Source organism: Pteronotus mesoamericanus, unplaced genomic scaffold, assembly GCF_021234165.1.
Source record: "Pteronotus mesoamericanus isolate MK-2021 breed Mesoamerican mustached bat unplaced genomic scaffold, CSHL_Meso_final contig_100, whole genome shotgun sequence".
Taxonomy (NCBI): Eukaryota; Metazoa; Chordata; class Mammalia; order Chiroptera; family Mormoopidae; genus Pteronotus; species Pteronotus mesoamericanus.
The window spans coordinates 8,048,360-8,075,613 of record NW_026554999.1 but is presented as its reverse complement, the minus strand read 5'-3'; the positions used below and the strand labels follow the sequence as shown (position 1 = coordinate 8,075,613).

The window sequence follows — 27,254 nt, the reverse complement described above, 5'->3', positions numbered from 1 at the left end:
TTTTAATTAAAGTTTCCAATATTACTTTATATTGTTTTTGGTGTATACCATAGTGGTTTGACAATCATATATTTTAACATGTGTTCCCTCCCAATACTTTCAGTACCCACCTGGCATTATACATAGTTATTACAATATTATTGGCTTATTGACTATGCTGTATTTCATGTCCCCATGATTATTTTGTAACTGCCAATTTGTACTTACTTTTTAAAAAAGATTTTATTTATTTTTAGAGAGAGGTAGGGAGGGAGAAATAGAGAGAGAGAAAAATCAATATGTGAGAGAGAGACATTGATCAGTTGCCCCAACCTATGACTGCCCACAAACCAGGCATGTGCGCTGATAGGGAATTGAACCAGCAATATTTCCTTTTGCAGAATGATGCTCAACCAAGTGATCCATGCCATTCAGAGCTCAATTTGTACTTCTTAATGCCTTCATCCCTTTCACTCAGTCCCCCAGCCTGCTCTTCCATAGCTGCCATGGAAACTGCCAGTCTGCTCTGTGTGCCAGGAGTGTGTTTCAATTTTATTTGTTTTATTCATAACATTACACATATAAATAAAATCATATGGTATTTGTCTTTCTGTGACTGACTTTCACTTAGCATTATGTCCTGTAGGTCCATCCATGCTGTCACAAATAGTAAGATTTTATTTGTTTTTATGGCTGAGTAATACTACATTGTACATATGAGATCTGTCTGCAAAAGTCCAGCCATTGTTAATAAAACGAGAATGTTTTCTTAACATCAATGTAACATGGCAGCCAAGGAGAGTGGAAAGGAATGTGTATGCATGAACAATGATGACTTCACTGTACTAGTCAGTGGGGGTGTTAGATGCTGTTGAGTGAGTATGTGTACTGTGTGGTCATCACATTCAAAATGACTGAGTGAGTAGAGCAACAATCTGCATCAAATTTTTTATTAAGCTTGAACAGTCCTCCATGGAAACTATTCAGATGATTCAGAAGGCTTTCGGGGATGATGCAATGAGTGTAGTGCAAATAAAAGTGTGGCACAAATGCTTCAAAAATGGTTGAGCATCTGTTTAAAGTGACCCACATTCCGGAAGGCCTGCAATAGGCAGAATACCTGGAAATGCTGAGCTCAGCCCCCCTAGAGCCGAGATTTGGCACCCTGTGACTTATGGCTTTTCCCAAAACTAAAATCACCTTTGAAAGGGAAGAGATTTCAGACCATTGATGAGATCCAGGAAAATACGATGGGACATCTAATGGTCATTCCAAAAAAGGATTTTGCAGAGTGTTTTGAACAGTGGAAGGGATGCTGGGAGAACTGTGTGAGGTCCCAAGGTGCTTATTTTGAAGGGGAATGAGGTGTCATTGTCCTATATACAATGTTTCTTGTATCTTGAATAAATGTCTCTATTTTTCATAGTGGATGCCTGGATACTTTCTGGACAGATGTCATATATATCATAGTTTAACCAATCAAAATATCATAACAGAAACAAATATTAAAAAATAAATCAAGTAAAGGAATTCATAAACAGTACACTTTGAAAAAACAGATAAATTTGAAAAGATCTCCAAGTAAATTAGAAAAAATAAAAACAAATAGAAACAAAAATAGAAATATATGAATGCCAAGTTCAACATTGTCTGCATAGCAATTTCAGAAGGGGGGAGTATACATAAAAGAGGCAATATTTTAATGACAATGAGTGAAAATTTTCCAGGATTGAGAAATATAAGAATCTTCAGATTGCAAAACCTACTTCATCCCAATTTTAAACTTAAACACTATAATAAATCTGCAGAACTCCTAAGGTAAATAGACATTAGTATATGGTGATGGAAAGAGACTTGACTTGGGGTGGTGAACACACAATACAATACACAGATGATGTATTATAGAATTGTGAACCTGAAGCTAATATTATTTTATTAAGCAATGCCACCTCAATAAATTTAATAAGAAGAAAATAGGAAATTAATATAAACAATTATAAAATGATATCTGACTACAAAAAAGGAATAACAAATAAAGGAATTAAGTGAAGTAAAATTTTCAAATAACCAAGACAAATAATTGTTAACACCAAATTAAAATATACCCTAAAGATGAAGATGAAATAAGGTACATTTAAAATTAGAAATAATGACAGATTATATGTTTGTCATAAAGATTATTTTTAAACTATTTAATAAATGGGCAATTGAACTGCAAAAGATAAAATGCAAAGCAAGTACCAACATGAGGGAAAATAAAGGAACTATAATTAACTAGTAGGTATAAAGTCAATATTATATGGACTAATTAAATAAGAAATTAGAGTATAAAAAGTGAGAGAAGTGATTGGTTAAATTTTTAACAGACTCTAAGATTCTTAAGTTGTTTTGGAAGAGAATAGACAATTATTTTGACCATAATTGGGGAAACTGATCAATGTTTCTCTTTCATACATTGATTTTTCTCTGTCTCTCTTTCTCCCTCCTTACCTCTCTCTCTAAAAATAAATAAAATCTTTTTTTAAAAAGTAAGTACAAATTGGCAGTTACAAAAAAATCATGGGGACATAAAATACAGCATGGGCAATAAGTCGATAATATTATAATAACTCTGTATGGTGCCAGGTGATTTGACAATTGGTCAAAATAATTGTCTATACCCATTTTTTCCAGTTTTCACTTTCTCATTCTTTTTTATGTTCATTAAAATTGTACATTCAACTTCACCATTATCTGAAACTCCTCTTATTAAATCAACAATACCCTCCATTTTGCCTAATCGAATGTGCAATTCTCAGTCCACATTATACTTTATGATTTGATAACATGTGACAAAATTGATCATTCCTCTTTTAAATATCTTCTTTACCTATCTACTAAGACTCTACACTCATTTAGTTTCCAACTACTTGCCATACGTACTTGATTTTCTTTTTATATCTCCCTCATCTCTTCTACATCTAAATAGTACAAGACTCCAGAGTTCAGTTTCTGAATCTGTGTTTTTTTCTATCTATACTAATTCCCTTGGTAATGTTACTTAGTGTGATTGCTTTTAATAATAGTCTATATTCTGATGTTTCTAAAAGTACATATTTCAAGCCTAGACTTCTTTCCTAAATCTCAGTACATACATATGTTCACTTTATATGGCCATTTCCATGTTTGACTGACATCTCAAACTAGCATTCTTTACTAAACCTGTTAATGAAAATTTTATTTTTTTACAGTTGTTTAGTCCATAATCCTTTAAAAAAAATCATTGACTTTTCTTCTTTTTTGTTTTGCAGCTTGCACTCAACATATTGTCCTCTTTCCTGCTTTATTATCAAAGTATATTCAGAATACAATAATTTCTTAACACCTTCACTATTGTAACTGTGAACCACTATCAAACACTCACAGACAACCTACACCTCCTACCACTGTTTTTTTGCCTCATTTTTCTGTCATTTACCCCATCACTCTTGTACTAAACAATTTTTGCATACTTTTTTTTCTGATAAATTGTAAATTTGTACTAAGATTTGTTTCTGCTTTACTTACTACTATATACTATGCTCCTATAAGGATGCCACCAAATACTAGGCACTCAATAAATAATTTGGGTAATATTAGTGGATAATTCATGCATAGAGGCTTAAAAGTAGGTATTGAAAGAAGAAATACAATGTATATTTTTAAGTTCATAGAAGAAAAAAACTGTCTCTAAAAATGAGGGAAATTTAACAGATTAAATTTAAAAATGCAAATCAATCATATGGAATATTATTTCAGTGTTTCTTATAAAGAAAACATGTGAAACAATGTAATGTAAATAAGTTAAAATTAATTAAATGAGAAATATTTATCCGGCAAATATAACTTAAAGAGTTGGTGGGAAATGCCGTGTCTGGTTTCAGGAACTGTAGCCCCGCAGACAGGCAAAAAGGCCCCAAGGCTGGAAATAATCAAGGAGGCCTTGGGAAAACAGGCCACTGAGGAGACAAAACCTGTCCTCTTCACAGGGGTGCAGCCCCTGCCTCCCTCACATCACCCTGCTTGGCCCTGGGAGAGGGCTGGTAGTCAATGATGGGTAAGATCCCTCGATGGAAGGGACAACCTAAGACCGGTACAGCTGTGGCCATCAGGGAAACACTTGGGAGACACAGAGAAAGGGTAAAAAGACCCACATCCCTCTGCTAGGCTTGGATATGGCCAGGCTCCTCATTCTATCTCAAAGAAGTTTTCTTATCTCTTGGTGGCTCCCTCCTCCCACCTGGCTCAGGCTTGAAACAATACTGGAGACGGTCCCAAACTGGATCTGGTGGTTCCCAGGTGAAATCAGGCCTAGATGTAAATTCTTTAAAGCATCCTTTGTTTTTCCCTCAAAAGCTATGATAACCAGCTCATGCTGGGAAGGAAATTTACATTTTTCACAGACCCTGATCAAAACCCTTTGGCTCTCTCATGTTTACTTGCCTCCTCTCAGAGCCACGTGTATTGGTGTGTTCCTGCCATTTGTTTTCTTCAATATATCATCTATTCTCTGTAAACATTAACATACTGATGTAATGAGATCACTTGTTCATTCTTATTACCCTGCCCCATTGATAACTTTTTCAATAAAAGCCTTTGGGAAAAGGGGCTCAGGTGCCTTTTCCACTAGAGGGAAGAGCTACGCTCCCTCTCCTGGCAGAGAGAGAAGTGTTTGCGATGATTCATGCTTATTGCCCCCATCCGTGACGACCCCAGGATGGGCTCTGCAGGATCAGAGCCTATGATCCCACCTCAACTGGCCTCAGACAGTGACTCTCAGATCCAGGAGCCCCGTGCATCCACCACAGCAAAGAGTAACATCATATATTTACAAGAGGCTCAATTAATTTTAACAGCAAGAAGCACTATATTATAAAGATTATTTTGGATACAACACTTAAAACATAAGCAACAAAAGAGAAAATAGATAAATTGAATTCAAAACTTTTGTACTTCAAAGAATACTACCAAACAAGTAAAAAGACAACCTACAATATTGGATAAAAGTATTTGAAAATTGATATATCTGATAAGGGTTTGGTATCCAGAATATATAAAGAATACTTATAATTCAAGAATAAAAAATCAAATAACCCAGTTTAAAAATGGGCAATGGATTTCAATAAAAATTTCTCCAAAGTTACACACAAATAAGCAATAGGTATATGAAAAGATACTCAAGCTCATTAGTCATCAGGATAAAGCAAATCAAAACCATTGTTAGACACCACTTCACACCCACAGTGGTAGCTAGATCAAAGAGTCAAGTGTTGGAGAGGATGTAGAGGAACTGGAACTCTCACACACTGCTGGTAGGGATATAAAATGGTGCAGTCACTCTGGAAAACAGTCTGGCAGTTCCTCAAAAAGTTAAGCATAGACTCATCATATGACCCAGCAGTTCCACTTGCAGGTATATATCCAAGAGAATAGAAAACACATGTTTAGACAAAAACTTGTATATGAATATTCATGGCAGCATTCTTTACAACAGCTAAAAGGTAGAAACAGCTCAAAAAAAAAGATTATTAAATAAGAAATTCATAATTCAAAATGTTGCTAATACAGAAAGACCTAAACCTAAGAGCTAAAACTACAAAACTCTTAGAAGGAATATAAGGGGAAAGCTTCATGACATTAAATTTGGCAGTGATTTCTTGAATATGACACCAAATGCTCAGACAACAAAGAAAAAAAAGTAAATTGGACTTCATTAAAAATGAGAACTTTTGTATATCAAAGAACACTATCAACAGAGTAAAAAGGAAGCTCATGGAATGGGAGAAAATATTTGCAAATCATATATGTGATAAGGGATTAGTGTACAGAATAAGTAAAGAACTCCTGTAACTCAACAAATGAAACAAGTTAAACATAGACAAAGGATTCGAGTGGATATTTCTCTACAGAAGTTATACAAATAGGCAATAAGTACCTGAAATGATGCTCAATATCACTAACATTAAGGAAGTGAGAATTAAAATGTTCATGAGATACTACTTTATACCCATTATTATGGTTATTATTAAGAAAAAAACCAATATAACAAGTGTTGACCAGGATGAGGTGGAATGGGAATTCGTGTGCACTACTGGTTAAAATGCAAAATGTTTCAGTTACTGTGAAAGACAGTTCTTAAAAATATTAAAAATACAGTTATTATATGATCCAGAATTCTACTTCTAGTTATGACACAAAAGAATTTAAGTCAGGGTCTCAAAGACATATTTGTACACTCATTCTCATAGCAGCATTATTGACAAGAGTCCAAATGTAGAAGTTACTCATGTGCCCAATTATTGATGAATGGATAATCAAAATGTAATAAATACATACAGTGAGATACTTTTCAGACTTAAAAAGGAAGGTAATTCCGACATCTTAAAGACATTATGCTAAGTGAAATAAGCCAGACACAAAAGGGAAAATAATGTGTAATTCTACTAATTGAGATACTTAGGGTAATCAAATTTATAGAAATAGAAATTAGAATGGTGATGGCTGAACACTGGGAGTAGTTGGAAAATAAAAGTTAACATTTAATAGGTATAGACTTTTAACTTGGAAAGAAGGAAAAGTTCTGGAGATAGCTAAGGCGATGGTTTCACGATAACATGAATGTCCTTAATGCCCCAGAACTGTACACTTAAAAATGGTTTACATAGTAAATTTTATTTTATGAATATTTAGTCATCGTTTGAAAAAATAAGGAAAAGAAGGAACGAGTATTCAATTGCATCACACGCAGCTCTGACAATGGACACTATAAAGACGTGTGAATGGCTATTGGTTTTGGCAAAATGAAGACCTTTGGAATTCTGACAATAATATGCTCAGTAATGTCTTCATGGCATTGGAATTATACATATAAATTTATATTTAAATTTCTGAGCTTTTTCAATTCTTAGCTACCTAAAAATAAACATTTTCATTGGATAAATAGCACATCTAATTTTTGTGTCCCCAATAACTTCTAGCACAACACAGTGTACTTAGTTGTAGCTCAAAATTATTTTTGAAATTGGTATCCACCGAGAGAAAAATCAGTTTTAAATTCACAAAAATATATCAACATAATAATTTTGAAGTGACATGGCCCTGAAAAGGAGCCTGACATTGAATAATCTATTCTTTCTTCACAAATAAAGTTGTTACCTTTCTCATATTTTAAAATTCCATACGGGACTCTGGGACTATTTAATTTTCTGAATTTGTTCCATTGAATGAATGGAACATGACCATGCCATACTGCTTTATTTAGTGTGGCTCCATAACATAGTTTCAACTTGCTTTAATATCTCGATAATTCTTATCATTCTTATTTTACAGATTTTTAATCATTATACTTGCTTATTTTCCTATAGAGATTTATCTAGTTGGAAAAATCCTGTAGTTAAATTTCTTGAGATCATGTTTATTTATTAGTATTGTTTTGATAAAAACTGATATATTTTAAATGTTTAATTGTCTGCCCAAAGTATTGTGCATCTTTCCACTTATCCCTGTCATACCATCTTATAGAATTAGAAACATATTTCAACCTTTATATGAAATGCCCTTATTTCTGGGGTTCTTATTATAGTGAGGTGTTTTTTTCAATTTTTTCAAATATATACATTTTTAATGTGTGAAGTCTATTGTTTTAACTAGTTAATTTTATAAAGAATAATAATATTTGTTTTGTTTATAAGTAGCTTATAAATAATAGGCTAACCTTTAAAAAAATAAATGCGGTTGGACTTATATATCCTATTTTATATTGGGATACATACTACATCAATCAGATATTTATAAATGTGAAGAATGAAACCATAAAAGCACTAAGCAAATATGTAGGAAAATTACTTTTTTAAACCCTTTATATACTATAGTATGGAGAATCTTTGTAGCTTTAATGAAATCCCAAAAGACAAAATGTTTTTATCAAACTACAAAACACACACATTATGCAAAGCAAAAGCCATTACAGGTAAAGATAAATTACCACAGAGAAAATATTATGCAATTTATAGCGCAGAAAAAAGGCCAGTTTTCACAATCAATAAAAGATTAATTAAAACAATTAGATTAAAAAGTTTAATCACCAAATATAAATACATAGAAGAATTTAATAAAGTATCCTAAGTATATGATAGAAGCATTCAATATCACTGTAATTTAAGAATTCACATCAAAATTTTATTGAATTATTATTTTTTAAATTTATCAGGTTGGCAGAGATCAAAAATTGTGATAACACTTCTCTCTATTGAGTTTGTATGGGAAGAGTCACTCTCAAATATTATCATTTGGAGTATAGGTTAACATAATTTCTTTGTAGGGAATTTTGAAAAATCAACCCAAATTATGACTGTAGAGTTTCTACTTCATGGAAATTTTTTATTCCCCACTCATTATAACATTATTTATAATACCTAAAGACTGAAAGCAATTAAACATTTCCCAATAGTGTTTAGCTATAGAAATTAGAGTTTAAAATTATAAATATTATGCAAAATGGAAGTTTTATGTATTTGTATGTCATTATTTTCAATATATAATGTTATTTTAAACAATTAAAGAACTTAGTGTACGCTATGCTACCACATTTGTAGAAAGAGGCAAAACAAAATATAGTTGAAATTAGTTTTTTGGGGGTCATCTTTGCCTGTTACATCTTTGAAAGCACAGGTATGAAGATTTCCCACTTAACCATAATTGATTATTCTGAGCAGGATATATAATTCAGTGTGACTCATTTCTCTCATTATAGCATTTTATTCCATAATTTAAGTCTTCCTAAATATCATGACAATCAGAATATTATCAGGGGTCAGCTTATCACTACCAACTTATCCCCTATTTCAAAGATATTGCCCTGCTATATCTCTAGATATCCTATTGTTACAAATCTCATTTTCTGTAGCATTTAGAATGACAAATTCAGGTTTGCATTCTTCACCCCTGTCAAACTTCAGATAAAACCCCAAATCTTATCAACTTAAATATCAATTGTAAGAAAGATAAAAAAGAATTCATATACTGTTTTGAAGGTCTGCACTCTGTGGCTGAGTGTATGGCATTATTATTTTTAATTGAATTTATTGGGGGTGACATTTGTTAATAAAATTGTATAGATTTTAGGGGTACTTCTATAATACATCATCTGTTTGTTCACTAAGAATGCCAGAGTATGGAAATAAGCCAAAAAAGGCAAATCTGGTAGAGGGGATTAGAAGCAGCCTCTACCTTTCTCTGTGAATCATAAAGGGTGAGAGGGTTTCATCTGGGCTGCTATAACTTCAAGGAAGGTAGCTGAGTTATACTGTCTTGCTTCCATGCTCCAAGTGGAGCCTATTACATCAAATAAAGAGTAGCCCAAAGTAACAAGAGGATATAGGATAGACCCTCATTGTTGTAAAGAGGGCTACAAAAAAGAAAATGATGTCTTGCCAACATGATTTAATTGTTGGGAAATGCCCTGTCTGGTGTCAGGAACTGTAACTTGGCCGACAGGCTGGAAGACCCCAAAAATGGAAATAATCAGGAGGCCTTGGAGAAACAGGCCCCTGAGGAGACATAATCTGTCCCTCTGGCAGGGCCGTAGCTCCTGCCTCTCTGCTTTGCCATGGATGATCGGTGATCAATGATGGGTAAGTTATCTCGAGCTGAGGTATACAACCTAACACAGATGCTGATCGAATATTGGCAGCAGACAAGAAATTGAGGGACATGGAGAAAGGGCAAAAAGGCCCGCACCTCTTGGCTCAGTTTGGGCATAGCCGGAGTCCTCATCCTTTCTGAAAGCAGTATCCTTTGCTTTTGGCGGCTCCTTCCGCCCGCCTGGCTCAGGCTTGAAACGATACAGGAGTCCGTCCTAAACCAGATCTGGTGGTTCCCAGGGAAATCAGGCCTAAAAGTAAATTCTTTAAAGTCTGCTTTGTTCTTCCCTCAGAAGTTCTAGCCAGCTCATGCTGAGAAGGAAATTTACATTATTCACAGACTCTAACCCTATACCGTTAGGCACTCTTGTGTTTGCTATGCTCTCATGTTTAGTTGTCTCTCTTGTTTACTAGTCTCCTCTTGGACCCTTGTAAATCGATGTTTTCCTGCCATTTGTTTTCTTCAAAATATCATCTATTCTCTGTGAACATTAACATACTGATGTAATGAGATAACCTGTGCATTCCTGTTACCTAGCCCCACTGATAACCTTTTCAATAAAAGCCTTTGAACAAAGGGACTTGGGGCCTCCCCACTAGAGGGATGTGCCACATCCTCTCTCCGGGCAAACAGAGAAGTGTTTGCTACGACTTGTGTTTATTCCCTGGATCCGTGACAACCCCAGGATGGGCTCTGCGGGATTCAGAGCCCTGCTCCCGTCTCAGCTGGCCCCAGACGGTATCCCTCAGATCCCGGGAGCGACCCGAACAGCGTTCCCTGTGGCAGTGCGCCCTGTCTCGGTGCCGCACAACATTTAATCAAATGGAATTGTGGAGACATATCTTTGGTCAACCAAAGATCACCTAATGTGCTGGAAGAAAGTAGAAGACCTAACGACTGCGAAATTGTAAAGAGAAGGTCATGCACCAAATATGACCTCTGTAGTTTATTCACAATTTTCCTGCATTCTCTGAAGCTTTCAAGCCACTTTCGATGAGATCTGGGATTGGTAATATTGAGATTATAACGAGTTGGAGAGTGATACCTTAGTAAGTGCTGGTTTGTAAAAATCTCTGAATGATAATGACCAGAACAAATTAAATAATTACACCTAGCAACTGGAAAGACTATTGGGATTCAGGGCCAGGAAAAAAAAAAAGTGTGTGCAGTTTTGAAAGTCTATGGTAACTACAGCTGTTACAGTTACATTTTCTAAAATTAGATCACTATTATTTATTTTTTATTAACCATTTTTGTGTCTATAAGAAGTAAATTAGTGGGTTACTTTGGCAAGTCACATGTTTTCTAGGTTAAACAATGGTTCTGCTCTAAAAGAGGATATTTTGAGCCACAATCACAATTGTCCTATGTGGGTCTTGTCCTAGAGTGGTGTTCTGGTGGAGATATCAGTCTGACCGTAAGTACCTCTATAGATTTCTCTTTTTGAATGCTTTAGTGCCTTTTTTTAAAATCAGAAGACCTTCACTAAATCAGTTTTGTGTAGTTATTAAACAGAAATCTGTTTATAAATAGCAGGTTTTTAAAATAATTCACATAAATAACTGATCAAAGTGAAAGTAAGGGAAATACCTCCTTTGGAAAAAAGTCTTAACATGTTTAGTGAAAGTGAAATCACTGCAATCTATCTTTATCTGCTATAAAAATCAAGAATAAAGGAAAAGAGAAAAGACTATTTAAAGAGATAAGAGAATTATACTGAATTAAAATCATTCTCCTGACAATGTTTTTCACATTTATAAAGGCATGACCCTTTATCAAGACTTACCATTTTCAGAAGTCTAATCATGCTATCAAATATATTTTGATTTTACTTAAATTGATAAAATGAAGACTAGTAACTAAAGTGCTAAGTAGCAACAAACAAATGTAATTTTAAAAGAAGAAAATCCACTTAACATATACTAATGAGAAGACAGAAGGAACGTAATTACACTGGCACATCACTGGTTAGAAACATCTGACCTACCAAAGTAGAACATCTTGGTTTACAAACAGAGCCACCAATGCCTATTGTTCTGTGGACATTTTAATATAGATACTTGTATTTTTGTTGTCATGGGCTAGCTAAGATGGCAACAAATAAGAAAATAACTCCAGAGGCAAAGAAAAATTTTAGTCACCCTGAAGTAGTCAAATTTAGTGAAAAATTAAGCCAGTTAATAATAAGCCAGTTAAAATTTAAGACAGTAATGATTTTCTTTATTCATTAATTTATTCACTTTTCCCTCACTTTGAAATAATTAAGGACAGGAAAATTTATCTGTAGAGGAGATGGAAGAAATGCCAGCAAATGTAGAGCCATTTGTACTAGTTTAATGAGTCTTTGCCAATGGTTAAGTTTCAGTGAAACCGTAGGAACAATTATTTTACAATACAATTAAAATAACTTTTGAGCAATTCTCATGTTAATCCTTGAGTGTTACATTATAATATCCATATTTATTTTTGAAACAAAGACACTGAGAAAGCAAGAGTCCAGTGCCACAGACCTAATTATGAGTCATCAGCTTTGGATATTACTAAGTTCTAATCACTATTTAAATTATGTGGTGACCTCATACGGCTAGAGCAATGCAAGGGCAAAGACATGTTTGCTCATTTTTATTGAAATATTGAAAAAAATGGTGGTTTGTTCTCCTATTTAACAATGCATCATTTTAATTCTTCACCTTTCCCTGAAGACCTATTATCATTCATAAGTCATACCCATCAATTTTAATTATGATAGTAGCAAGTTCTCTGATAGAGACTTCTGGGAATGTAACAAACTGTTCACAATGTCTATAATCTGATAGCTTTGCAATGTCACATTAAGATAAGGAAAATACAGAAAGCATGAAATACAAATTAAATGTATAAATCAGCCTTAAGTTTTGTTTTTGTTTTTAAGATGCATATAAAAGAAAACAAATGAAAGTATTGAAATTGCAGTTTTTTAAGGGCTTTATTTTATTTTTCTGGGGGGTCTGGTTGTAACGAAAAATTCTGTATTGCCAAAATTATCATAAAGAAGAAAAATAACATCAATGTTATAAATGGAATTAAATGTGATTCAACACTGGTTAGAATGGCTTTATATAATGCAACAATGTTTTTAATATCTCCTTTGGTATTTTTCCCTATAGTTAAAAATAGTAATTTGTATTACATGTTTTCAGTTATGTGAGCAGTACACTAATGTCTTTATTTCTCTTCAGCAAATATCATATCATAGCAATTGCTGGAAAATATTTATTGCATTTGACAGTCCTTTATGTGACCTATTTTACAGATTGTTTCAACACTTAATGACTACTGGAGACTCTTGAATTTGCCAATGTTACTGTCAATGTTAATAATTTATACTTTCCCTACATGAGAAAGCATTGGCACAATTGGACTGGTAAATAAGAAAAAAATAAGAACCAGGGTACCATAAATTTGAATAATGTTTAATTTAAAGTAAGAAAGCATTGCATATGTGTGTATGTGTGATAGAAATTAAAACAAGTAAAAAAAAAAGGAGATAACAATTAACTTAAAGTTTTGAGTTTCTAACATTAAAAAGCATAACTGATAAACATTTGTTCACTCTACACTTAGAAAGAAAGAGCTACTACCCTTCATGACAGCATGGATGGAACTGGAGAGCATTATACTAAGTGAAATAAGCTGGGGGTGAAAGACAAATACCATATGATCTCACCTATAAGTGGAACCCAATGAACAAAACAAACAAGCAAGGAAAATATAACTAGGAACATTGAAAGAAAAAAGAAACCAACAAAATCAAGAAGGAAGGAGGGAGGGGGGTGGGGAAAGAGAAAGGAAAAGTCAAGCCTAGGAACATGTATAAAGGACCCATGGACAAAGCCAAAGTAGGAAAGGATTGAGGGAGAGAGGTGGGGGAGAGGGGCAGGGGAAGGTGGTAGCAGGAAGGTGAAGACAAATGTATTTGAACAATAAAAAAATTAAATTAAAAAGAGTAAGTATTATTTGGTTGGCTAAAAAGTTCATTCTTTTTTTAATAAAAACAAAACATATTTTTATTTTCACCAATAACTTGACTGAACAACATATTAAGCATTTTGTTCCACTACATTCTGCCACCTTTCAGAAACTTCATAATTCCATCTTCCCAAAACTTTTTTACCATTTTGAGCAAAGAATTGTTCCAGGTGCCTTTTTCAGTCTTTCAGGAAATTGAAATTTTTTCCATTAAGATAATTTGGAAATCTGAACGTGCAATGTCTGGTAAACATGGCAGATGAATCAGAACTTTCGAGCCAAGCTGTAACAGTTTTTGACTGATCCTTAAAGAAACATATGGCCTTACGTTATCTTGCTGGAGATTATGCATTTTCTGTTGACTAATTCCAGGAGCTTTTCATCAAGTGCTGTTTTTAGTTGGTCTAATTGGGAGCAGTACTTATTGGAATCAATCATTTCATTATCTGGAAGGAGTTCTTAATAAAGGACTCCCTTCCAATCCCTCCATATATACAACATCACCTTCTTTGGATGAAGACTGGCCTTTGGTGTGGTTGGTGGTAGTTCATATTGCTTGCCCCATGATCTTTTCTATTCCATATTATTGTAAAGTATCTACTTTTCATAGCCCATCACAATTTTTTAAAAAATGGAGCATTGTCATTACATTTAAGTAGAGAATTGCATGCAGAAATATGGTCAAGAAGGGTTTTTTCCCTCTTATGTGGAACCCAAGCATCAAAGTGATTAACATAACCAAGCTAGTGCAAATGATTTGTATATTTTGAGTATGTTGGCTATCTCCTGCATGGCATAATGATTGTTCTCAATGTCTTGATTTGATTGCTGTCAACTTCAGCTTGTCTACCTGACCATGGAGCATTGTCCAGTGAGAAATCTCCAGGAGGAAATTTTGCAAACCACTTTTTTTTTTCACTGTTTAAGGTTTATTTGGTGTTTTAGTTGGTATGACACTTGGATAGTTGGCTGCATTATTTATATGTAGACTTTCTTTTTGCATTATATAGCAATGTATAGTAATCTGATTCATAGAGTACACAAAATAAGATCCTTAGGAACAGTTATGCACAAGTCATGCAATACTGGATTTGTACATTGGATCCCAGGATGTGATTGACTGGAGAGAAAAAGTTGGACTAGGCACGTTGAGTAGAGGAACCACAAGTTATATAACACACAGTGAACACACATCTAGTTTGAAGGGCTTCTGTGTGTGCGCTGCATTGGCAGCGGTGCCTTTGAGGAGGTGGAACTGTTTCACACTAACGAGTTCAGGACCACACAGGGTGAGTACCGTCCAGCATCAGGACAGAGATGCGGGGTTTTATGAACCATTACTATTTCTATCTTTAGGAAATTGATGTTTTTAGTGAGATAAAAGGGGCAATATGCACAATCTCCAACTAATGTCCTGTTGTAGCCTAGATAGTGAGGTGGTACGGTAGGAGACTTTAAAACTGCAGCTCCTTCTGGATCTCCCAAAGTGCATCTGCACTCTTCTTCAAACGGGCCTCTTCCTCAGGTGTCAGAGTCACCTTCATGACTTCTGAGAGTCCATTCTGCCCCAAGGTGCAAGGAACATTAAGGAAGATGTCTTCTTTTATTCCATAGAGACCCTTGATCATGGTGGAAACTGGATGCACCCGTCTAAGATCCTTCATCATACTTTGCTAAATCTGCCACAGATAGTCCAATGGCCTAGGATGTGTAGCTTTTCAGTTTGATCACCTCTTAAGCACTCTGAACCACCTGTTTGTGAACTTCTTTCCACTGTTCCTTGTCTGCGTCAGTGCCCAGATCAGGGTGCAGAGTCTTCAGGGAGACACCGGCAACGTTCACTCCACTCCACACAAGCACACTCGAGTCTCCACTGTCCCCAAGGACCCAGCCATGACAGCTTAGTGGGTGAACTCCCAGCCTCTCCCTCATTAGGTAACAGAACCTGTCTGAATCCAGAATGCAACCACGTCCAATGACACAGTTTTGGGGAAAGCCACTTCCAAGGCATGTAGGTCAAGACATCCACTGGATTGGAAACAGTAAGCAACTTGCAGTTGGGACTGTATTTTACAACATTAGGAATGATGAATTTAAAGATGTTCACGTTATGCTGGACCAAATTAAGATGGCTTTCTCCCTCTTCTTGACGCGCCCCAGCTGTGACAATAACCAGCTTGGAGTTTGCAGTCGCATTATAGTCTTTGCTAGAGACAATTTTTGGTGTTCTAAGGAAAAGGCTGCCATGTTGGAGACCCATCATCTCTCCCTTTAATTTGTCTTCCATGACACAAAGAGCAAGTTCATCCGCCAAGTCCTTCATTAAGATACTGATGGCACAGGCCATGCCAACAGCACCAACCCCAGCGACTGTAATCTTATTCTGGGGGGTTTGTTCTTCCTTTAGGAGATTCACAATCAGCTGATTCTTGAGCGTTGCCATTTTGGACTTAGAGCCAAAAGGAATCGGGTGTTCACGGCGGAGGGGCCCCGGTGGTGCGCAGCGCTGGATCCGGACTTGGTGGCAGCGGCTCTGGTACTTGAAAACCACTTTTCACACGTTTGATCAGTCACAGAACCTTCTCGCTACAGTGCACTAATCTTTTTTACCTTTCTTGAAATAATGAAACGTAATATGCCAAAGATGTTGCTTATTTTCTTCCATCTTCAATATTAAAATAGATACACAGAAATTCACCAATTTTGATTTTTTTTAGTGCATGGTGATATGTCACAATACAGTATAACAAAATTGTTTCAAATGAAATTAAAGGCAACTAGGTGCTACTAGAGCCATCTTATGGAAAAAACAAAACAAACAAACAAAAAGACAAACTCTTTGGCCAACCCAATATTTTCTATGACTGCATTATGTCCTTCATTCTTCAAAAACTGTTAAAATATTTTTACTATATTTTGGGTACTGTGGTTGGTGCTAGACATGTCAACATCTTTAAAGAACTTGAAGTTTAGTAGAAGTAGCTGGGTAAATTAATTAAAAATGCACAATACAATTTAATAGGTATTGTGTGCCTATATGTGTAAGATTCTGCAGAAGGAAGAATAGAAGAGAATTGTCCTGTAGTACCTGGAGTTAAGCCATGATAAACTTTATTGACAAGAAGTTGAGGACTTAGGTTAGGAGCCCTAGAAAACAAGCAGAGGGCAAGAACTCATTGATAACATTTTATCAAGGAGTACAACTTCTGAGAGGGATAAAAAGGAGCTTGAAGCAAAAAAGAAAAAAGCATAAGGGTGCCATACCTGCATGACCAGCTATTTTCTCCATTTCCCAGGACATTGTCACAGAGCCCTTGTGAATGGTCCATATAGCACCGGAAGGAGAAAGGTAGACATATTTTTCTATTGGCTCTCATCTCTCATTATCAAAATTTGCCACCATGAGTAATAATTCCCCATCATTTCCAGGCATGTATGCTAAACACCTGTTCAGTCTTTATAGTTCTCATGCTGGAGCAATAAGAGGGATGCCCCACATCTAGAGGCAAGAGGTGGCAAGATATTTCTGTGAAGTGTGACTCTGTAAGGTCTGCATGAAAGGAAGGAGCGGAATTAGGATAAGTGGCTTCAGAGACTCCTCAACTGGTAGCAATACCTGAGCCAACATCAGGGACAGCAGCAATAACAACTTGCATGAGTGTGGGAATCACAAAGGTTTATTCTAAGGCAGATCTGACCAGACAAGAATGCAAGTGTGCAGACCTGGAATGATCCATAAACTGAATATGCCTGCTTCCTGACATTAGTCTTGAAAAATAACTAGATGTTCACCCAGCTGACAAAGAAAAATGTACATGCATCTAGGGGGAGCAACACACACACACACACACACACACACACACACACACACGAGTCATGATTATGTGTAACTGACTATATTACTTTTGAATCCATCCACATCTCTCCATTGATACAGCCACAATCCTGCCCCAGGTCTTCAACATGGCCTATCAAGATTTTTCTAGCATTAACCTATGTTTTCTCTTAGCCTCAAACTTAACAGCTCACTGTTGCTCTCATGCATCAATCCATTCTTCTATCCTCAGTGCTTAGCAGAGTGTCTGCAGTGTCAGGCATGTATCTGTTTCCCAGATAATCCAAGTTAGGGTGTTTCTCCATCTCAATTCTTGTCATGCTCCCAAGACTGAATTCAGGCAAGAGACAAAAAGTACAGTGGAAGTGGGGTAACAAGTTTGTTTGTGAAATACATTTGAGCTTAACGCTGTAAGGAAGCACCCAGCTAGTCTGAGTGCCCCGTCCATTGGAGTTTAAAGGGTTATACGTTTGCAGCCAGACTCCAGGCTCCCCCTCCTCCTCCTTTCTCTGGACCTTGGGATTAACATACAGTTTCAAGGGCTCTTTCCCAGATAGTGGAAATAACACACACAGAATTTCAAAGGCTCCCTTCCTCCTGCACTCATCCTGGTCTCTCTTGTGATGTTCCGAACACTTGGCAATCTTATCTGACCAGGCTTAGGACTGCTGAATTAATGAGTGAGACATGAGTTAATGGGTGAGACATACCTTTCTCCCCTTTCCTGCCTTGATTTGCTCTCTATCCTACCTAATGTGTCTATGAAAATAATCATGAAGTGAATGGCTACAACGTTGCCCTTTTGAAACTCTATTGAGCAGAGAAGACAGACTTATAGATGTATTAGAAATTGAAATAGAATATACATAACATTACATGGAGTTATTTTTGTTGCTATTGGTGTTAATTTCTTGTGGTTTTTGTTTGTTTTTAAGAGGGGAAGGGCATGAGAATATTATCAGAGCATTAGCCCCTAAGTGTAAAAGAGGAGTGCACATCTAATTATTAACTGTAGTGAATTCTAGAAGAAAATACAATAGCAATGCTTGGAATTGTGAAACCCTATGACAGAAATCAGAAGGGGAGCTTCTGATTTCATTGACACATAGGTATGGAGGGAAATGTTGGAGATAGGACTTGAAAGGGAAGCTTTGCTTTGGCCTTTGAGTGTATTTTACTCTTTACAGTCTCAGAATTGTTTTTCCATAAAAGTATGTACCTTCATAATATCAAGCTCATTTGTTATAATATTTGGGCTTACTATGGATGTTATAATTATAAATCCTTTCTTATCATCCTTAACATTATTGTAAGATTATATTTACCTTCTTGTATTAAAATATATAGTCCACTTAGTTTCTTATTCAAATCCGTCTTTTGGCTTTAGCATATGCAGCTAGAAACTACTGCCTTTTACTTCTCTGTGATTTGTCTTAAATCAATTTTTTTAAAATCAATGCACTTACATTTATTGTTTCTATATTAAAGCACCTATTCTCTAAAATATTTTCTTGCATGATGTTATTAACTCTTGTGAACCAGTCAGTCTAAGGTCTTGCCAAATATATGACTCACATTCTTCTGGAGATATGTGTCTTTTTTCTTTCTTTCTAAATAGCTGATTTTTTTTCTGGGATCATAAGCAATGATCTGAAAGAAGAGAACCTGTTCTTTGACACATTCTATAAATATAAGTTCTTTTCTAATTTAGTGTTCTGTTTTTATCCAAAAATATAGACTTCAAAGAAAAATAAAGAGGTGTCAATTAAAAAAATAAGACTTTAGGTTTATATTATCTATTATTCAATATAAAACACACTTGTATGATCCCAAAATAGGGTAGTACCCAAGGATCAAAGTAACTAGAAATCATAACAGTCTTTCTGAGGTAGTAACATGATCAACATAAGCCAAAAAGGAATAAAAGTAATAATTGCTTTTATGTAATATTTACTTTTACATAATACTGATATTAATAACAGCGAACTCTTTCCAAGTACTTTTGTGAATACTTTGTATAGATTAATTCAAATCTTCAAAATTCCCTATGATGTTGACAATAGTATAATATATTTTGCTTACATTAGTAATCATTAAAGTACGGAATTCTTTAGGAAATGAAATAAGTAAATATTCATTACCCCATTTTGTAACCTCAGTCTGCAGGTAGTAAAAACATATATGAACACAAATTGCCAGAGTTTACATGCTTATTAAGCCCTACCTATAAATATGATCTCAATAATCATTCCCATCATCAAATTGTCCTAGTTGATCTTGGAAAGCAGAAGCATTATTAAAAATTTTTGATTGAATTTATTGGGTGACACTTATTTATAAAATTATATAGTTTTCAAGTGTACAATTCTATAGTATATCATCTGTATATTACATTGTGTGCTCACCACCCCAAGTAGACTCTCCTTCAATCACTATTTAACCCCTTTTTACCCTCTCCTACTTCTCCCCACCCCTCTTCCCTCTGGTAATCACCATAAATAAAATGCTTGCTGATGGTTGATTTATTGATAATAACCATTCTGACAGGTGTAAGGTGACATCTTATTGCGGCTTTAATTTGCACTTCTCGGATAATTAGTGACATTGAGCATCTTTTCATATGTTTATTGGCTATTTGTATGTCCTCTTTGGAGAAGTGTCTACTCAGCTCTTTTACGCATTTTTTAAGTGGTTTTTCTGTTTTTGTGTGTGTGTGTTGAGTTGTATAAATTCTTTATAAATTTTTTAACTACAGCCAATATATATCATTTCTGGATAACTAGAGAATAAGGCAAGCAAAAAAGAGAATATAAAATCATCTTTAACTCTATATTCCATAAGTTATAAAAACTTACAATAATGACTTTAGAAGTATCTGATTTCAAGTCACAATTCAAAGCACTAATGTACTATTTATAAAGCTTTTTGCACTAGCAAATTTGTGTCTCATAGTACCTTTGTTATAATATCTCAGATCAAATTAATGGAAAATAAAAGTATTATTTTGAGTTTGGAGTAAAAAATAAAATAAAATAAAAGTAAGTAAAGAGGTGGTCTGCCATGCCTTACCCTGTAATAAAGTAGCACTGCAGGGCATAAAAGTTAGGTCATTGTCTCCCAGGTGTATGCTCTGTCCAGTAATCTGGGATCTTTCAGCTGGATTATTTCAGAATCCAGCTGAAATATTTGCACAAAATAGACCTCAGTATTTGGTTTTCTTTAGAAAGTGTTATATCCTCCTTCTTGTCTGATTTTACATATTTTTAAAAAATAAGACCCAGATATACAATGGCGATTTTTAGGGACTATGTATGTTACTTTTCCATAAAAAAACTATTTCTCAAGTAAAACTCATTCATAACATTACATACTTGTTGAGTTCTAAGTATACAGTATTTTGAAATAATTTGAATCATGTTTATTTTTAACCATATATTTTTATAATGTTGCCAAATTTGTGAATTCTATTTTCTGCATAGTGTTCAATGCAGATAAAAAAAAATTCCCTATTCTGTTTTTCAGTTTTTTAGCAACCATGAAAACTATCTGTTAATAATTGATACCCATGGAAATTTATATCAATGATACAATATTTCCTGAGATAAAGATAAATGTAGCTATCAAAATGGAATCTAAAGATGAAAAACAGTGTTTCTCAAGTAGGTAGAAATAAGTAGGTTCTTATTTAATTAAATTTGATTCATTCATCCAAAATGAGAATGTGTAGATTCAGAGGAAAATGTAGCTTGTGTATTAAGCATGTCAGTTTTGTGATGGTGGATAAAGGAGCAAAGATTCATTGATAACATCTCCATAATTCCTTGGACTTTTCTTAAAGAAGAACCCTTAAGACATATACTTTCTTAATGAATGAAAAAAAATCACACAAATGAAGAACTGGCACTGATCTTCTTTTTAAATTTTTATTTTCTTTACATTTTACATTTCAGTATAATCTCATAGTTCAGAAATCCAGCACTTTTTTCTTTTAATCTTAAATGACTTTTTATCTAGTCAGTTCAGGATTACACATTTTACTGTAAATGAGAACATAAAGTAATTTAATATGCATGACATTATGTTACCATCTTATTTATTTAGTTAAATGATTGATTAATTTAGTTATTTTTCTTTGGTATGACACTGGTAGAGTTGGAAGCCATTATTAATGCTTAGGTCCCTAATAAGTTGTTTCTCAAAGAAACAGATTAAATTCTGAAAAGTGAAGTAAGGGCAAAGCCATGGTTACTTCCGCTGAATTCCATTTACTTAAACCTATTCATTGCAAGATATGCAAAATTTCCTATAACATATCTTATTAGTATACATCAGTTTTGGATTTATATTTTAATTATTCTGGTTTGCTATGTATTTCTGTATGTGATTCTAACTACAGTTTATATAGATTTATGCATTTTCTTTGACTGATCTAGTATTTATTGATGTATACACAACCTAACTTTTGGGAAAACTGTCTCAATCAGATAAATATTCTGTCTTAATGACACCAAAAAACATGGCAGAGTGAAAAGAGCATGGATTTAATGGTAGATAGACATGAATATGCATCCAAATCCTAGAAAGTCTAATTAAACCTGTCAGAGCCTCAGTCTTCTCATTTGCCGATTACAGAGCTATTCTGAGAACCAGAGAAACTACCTCTGGGTTGAGCGTGCTTTGTCAATGCTAGCTATTGTATTGTTAATCTTAAAAACAATGGTAATTATTACAACAGATAGTTATATAATTTGAAATATTAGGATAAAGAATAAGTCATTTCAATGAAAACAGTAATTGGATGTGGTTTTAGAAAATACCATTTTCACTACAGAGAAAAAAATCATTTCATTTTGCAACTCATATCAAATGTATGTTTTCCCAAGAGGGCATTTGAATACAGTGAAAGTAATAACTGTCTCAGTTTCCCAGGTCATCTTTGACAAAAATCCATGGATAATCCTTGGAAATTGAAAAACACTTAACATTCACAATACCAAGTAAGATATTTGATTTTATTCTCCATGGATTAAGAACTGTTTGAGAGTTGGTATTTTCTGTGTCTGCATCATTTAAACACAAATGTCTTTATTATTCAAATTCTGACATACTCAAAAAGATTTCTTTTATTGTCTCAAGAGATGAGATAGAAAAGCCATATTCAATAAGGATAATCAGGCAAGCAGAGTTCCCAGGTATGACGTGCCTAGGATTAATAGTCTTCAGTACTTACAGAGTTGAGATCCATGATACTTTGTGCTTCAGACCTTGTCCCTTAAATATGTATCACCAACATGACACTTTTTCTCTTGGGAGGATGAAAAGAATAGAACAATGTCTTTATTCTACGATAATGTATCACCATCATCCAGCAAAGTGCCACATACAAGGTATCCTATTTGTAAAGTCACTAACATTTATGTCACATTTACTTTAAATTCATATTCTGCTTTCACTTCTTATAAATTGACAGCTTTGTACACATCTTCTTAAAGTCATACTCCTGAGTGTCTCAATAAAACTGGCTAAAGAACCACAATTAATGGTGGAATAAAATTATTATGTGAAAAAATTATCCTGATTTTTTAAACTAATCAAAACTTTAGTAATTATGTTTATATTATTTATCTTGATTTAATTTATGTAATTTACCCATACTGCTCTTTTATCTCAAGTATAGAAATTACTTTCAGGGTATTAAAAATATATATTGATATTTATGAAGTATTTGTATAACCTAAACCTCCTTTTTATAGGAAACTATAGTTAAGTTTAAGGTTTTCCTAATCATGTTTATGAAAAAATGATATACAGGATATAATTTATTTAAGCCAAAAATTATGTTGTTTTAACAGATTTTCTTCATATTGAAGTTTCTATGTTGATACCATCTGGATTTTGCATTTTTTAAAACTTTTTCAAGTTTTAAAAAATTAGAAAGTTCTATCCTATAAAAATTATATAAATTAGAAAGTTCTAATCCTGTAAAAAATTATATAAAATCATAATCAAGTTATCATTTTTTTATTTAAAAAGAGAATTCATGGAAACTGCCCTTGCAAATATTTGAAAAATGGTTGAATTTAATAAAATTTCATGACATCACTGAATTGTTTCAATAAACCAGTAGTTTTGAAATATTGTTACACATCAGAATCAACTGAGAACTCCATTAAAAATGGATATATCTGAGTCCTCTAACACCAATTAAATCAAAATCTCCAAGGAAAGACCAACAAATCAATATTTTATGTAACAGAGATTCCACGTGATTTTGACACCCAACATAATTTGGAAATTACTGCTGTAGAAAATGTATTTATACTGTGTAGAATTTAGAACTATACTGAAACTTCAACAAGCTTGCCACAAATATTTTACAAAATCTACAATGTTTGTAATGTAACTTTTTTCATGATCATTCAGTCTTAAATGTTGTACTTTTTCTCCCTCTTTATATTGAACTATTTCAGAAAATGCATGGCCGTAGATAAATGAATTCCATTTTTTCTTGTATATTATTCCAGAAGAAAGTGATAAATAGTGTTTTCATCCTCATATCTTTTTTCCTCTTGCATCTACAGCATTTACCATGTGACTTCTGTGTTCTTTTCACAAAGGATAGTAGATATGTCCCTGTCCCATTGAGGTTGGACTTGGCCATGTGGTTTACTTGGGCAGATAGAACGTGATCCAAAAGTGATGACAGGCCAACATTCAGCCAGGGTCTTTGAAGACATTTGAGTTCTACTTGTCATAAGGTGCACGCCTGCCTCTTCCATGAGAACATAACCCTAGTCATTTCTGCCCTTTCAGTTCAAGCTCTAAAGTGATGCATATACAGCAGAACCTCCCTGGTTGAGGCACGAAGACTTGAGTGTACATAAAAACTTACTGTTATACACCAAATGAGATTTTGTGATTGTTCTTTAGGTACCATAGTGTCCAGAAATAAGCAATACATATACCTGGGATAGCATACTTGGTGGCTAATAGTTATTACTCTAAACAAGAATCAAAAAATCCCACTAAGACAAGGTAATAGCCATTTATTTAAACTTTTATAAGTACATTGATATTGTCAAATATATTCATATAAAAAGGGCTAGGGATTGTAATCATTTATAATAAGCTATCTTTACTATTTTTTATTTATCTTGTACCTCTGGAAACTGTCATGTGATTGGGACAGGCTTAACACTTAAATATGCATAAAATTATTTTGTGAAATATGAAGTAATTGACTTGAGTGAATGAATGTGTCATTGATTTTTAGAAACATTTAATATTTTATTACTGAAGGATATTGAATATATGTTTTCAATAAAATATAAGTTTACACCATTTATAATAGTCCTTTTTGGTCCTCATATGTAAATATGCAGTAAGACTACATAACATTCTAATATTTTTACCGTTTTTACTTGTTAACCTTTTAATGTATAACCCACTACTTCCAGAACAACATAAATAATTGCCATTCATAATTAAACCTATTTTTTAGTATATTAAGTGTTGCATTAAGGTTCATTCATTAATAGTCATGGCAGTATTTTATTTTTGTCATTTTAACAGTCAGTGAGCAGGAAGTTCCAGGTGAATGCATTTGAAGTTTATGTAACAGTATACTGAATATGATTACTTTTGTTAATGACTTACATGGACTTGAATGTAAATATTTTATAACAGCAAGATTTAGATCATTGTGATTCAAGGCAGGTTTACTCCACAAACTTCACTAACAATTGTGTATTATTTTTTATGTACCTTTGAATTTATTTGAGTGTATTTGAATTTTTATCATACCAGTGGCAAAGTTCAAATAATTGATAGACATTATTAAAAGCATGGCAGAATACTATTTCCTCATTATCTCTGAATAAAAAAAAAATAAATATATGTTGTGTTGCACAGCAGATTGCTAAATTTCAATGGCTCTTCTTTTGTTTTGATAAATTAAAGTATAAATATAAAGGGCATCGAGATGTGACTCTCTCACACTTAAATTTTGGACTTGCTCCCTGATAACACCTTTATCATGAAGAAACTCCTCTATGATTTTGACTTTTCTATTCATATATAATCTCTTACTAATTGTAACTTTTCTAGTTGTCTTATATCATTTGAAATGCTCTCCCAAGTGAGCTGCCCTTCCTTCCCATCTTCGAATACTAATGACTCTCTCTTCCACCAGAACTTCTGTCTCACAATAATCCACAAATTGTCAATGAAGTTTGCATCCTGATACCACTTCTGCTATCTTTCTCATTGAGACCATCTATGAAGCTCCAGGATACTCATCTCTTAATGATTTCAGATCATGGATCACAATTTTAATATTCACCTCATCCTCTACCATCATTTTTGAAATCTTAAAAATGAACAAGGAAGACTCTTCTAAAATTCTGATCTTATTGTTCATTAAATTTTTAAATTTTCACTGTTCTTCAGGCAACCAATAAATAACTAATGTTAAAATGTCTTTATCAGACATGTTCTACTTCTTGTGTTTTAATTCTAAAATAATTTTTCTCACTACATACACATCTTTCTACCACTCTCATTCTCACTGCTTTTACTCATGGCGAATCTTATTAGCTTGCCTGTTAGAGATGCTAACAGTCTTCAGTCTCACTGTGGCTTCCACCCAGACTTTACCCAACCTAATCTCCATAGTATTTCACAGCAAGATGCACAGAATTCTAGTTTGGGGGCTTTTTTGGGCATTTTTTCCTGTAGCTTGTATTTCTCAATTGCTGGAATTGATGAGTTTATTATTTCTCACCTACACTATCTGTTTTATCATGCCAATAATAATAATAATCACAAAAATCCCACAGTATTTATTTCTGGGATTGGATAATGTGATTTATGTCATCTAATCTTTCACTATGATTTTTGAAATTTTATTTGTTGCTTAATACTAAGTATCTACCTCCATTTTTTTTTATTTTTTAAAAGCACACATATTCTCCCAGGTCAAATAAGCAATAACCCACCTACTAAAGAAGAGTCCCACTAGAATGTCAGACCTGTGTGAATCTCTCCCTGTACTTTCACCCTCACTCTTGTTTTTCTCTAAACTTTGAGAAGGTATTTTGCTTTATACTTTTTAACATTATTTGATTGTCTCTAAATTAATCAATTCCAGCCTTCTCCAAGATTTTGTTCTATTATAATTTTTGGAGATAATCTTAGTGCCAAAACTTGTAAGGCAAAGTCTAGAGATAGACATCGTGAGAATACATTTGTTTCTTTTTGTAATCTTTATTATTTTTTAAATTTATTGATTAAAGAGAGAGGGGGAGGTGGAAGAGAGAGAGAGAGAAAAGAGAGAGGGAGAATTTGTTGTTTCACCTATTTATGCATTCACTGGCTGATTCTCATATGTGCCTAGCTGAGGATCAAACTCGAAACCTGGGAGTATTGGAAGAATGTTATTTCTAACACATGTAATACAGGATGGGGTAACCAAGATAGCATTCTCTTCTAAAATTGAAGCCATATAATCTTGGCTTCAATCTTGTAAGACAAGCTCAAGCCTTTTTTTTTTAATCATTGGTATCAATGGACATTGACAAATCAGAAAAAGGCACTAAATTTATAAGCTTCAGAGACAGTTTTGTCTTTTGGATCTATTTTATAAAATATTTGCTTATAAAATGTCAAGTTCCATCACCCCACTCCACATCTGAGTCAGGGACCTATGTGCCATGTGCATTGCTGAATCAATAGAAAATGGCAGCATTTAGACATATAATATTGCTGAAAGAAT

The 27,254-nt window shown here is 33.9% G+C and overlaps 1 pseudogene; it reads right to left on the bottom strand.

The window, feature by feature from the left end:
- Positions 1 to 15,101: 15,101 nt before the first annotated feature.
- On the bottom strand, positions 15,102 to 24,733 carry LOC129077330 (L-lactate dehydrogenase A chain-like; annotated as a pseudogene).
- Between the last annotated feature and the right edge of the window lie 2,521 nt (positions 24,734 to 27,254).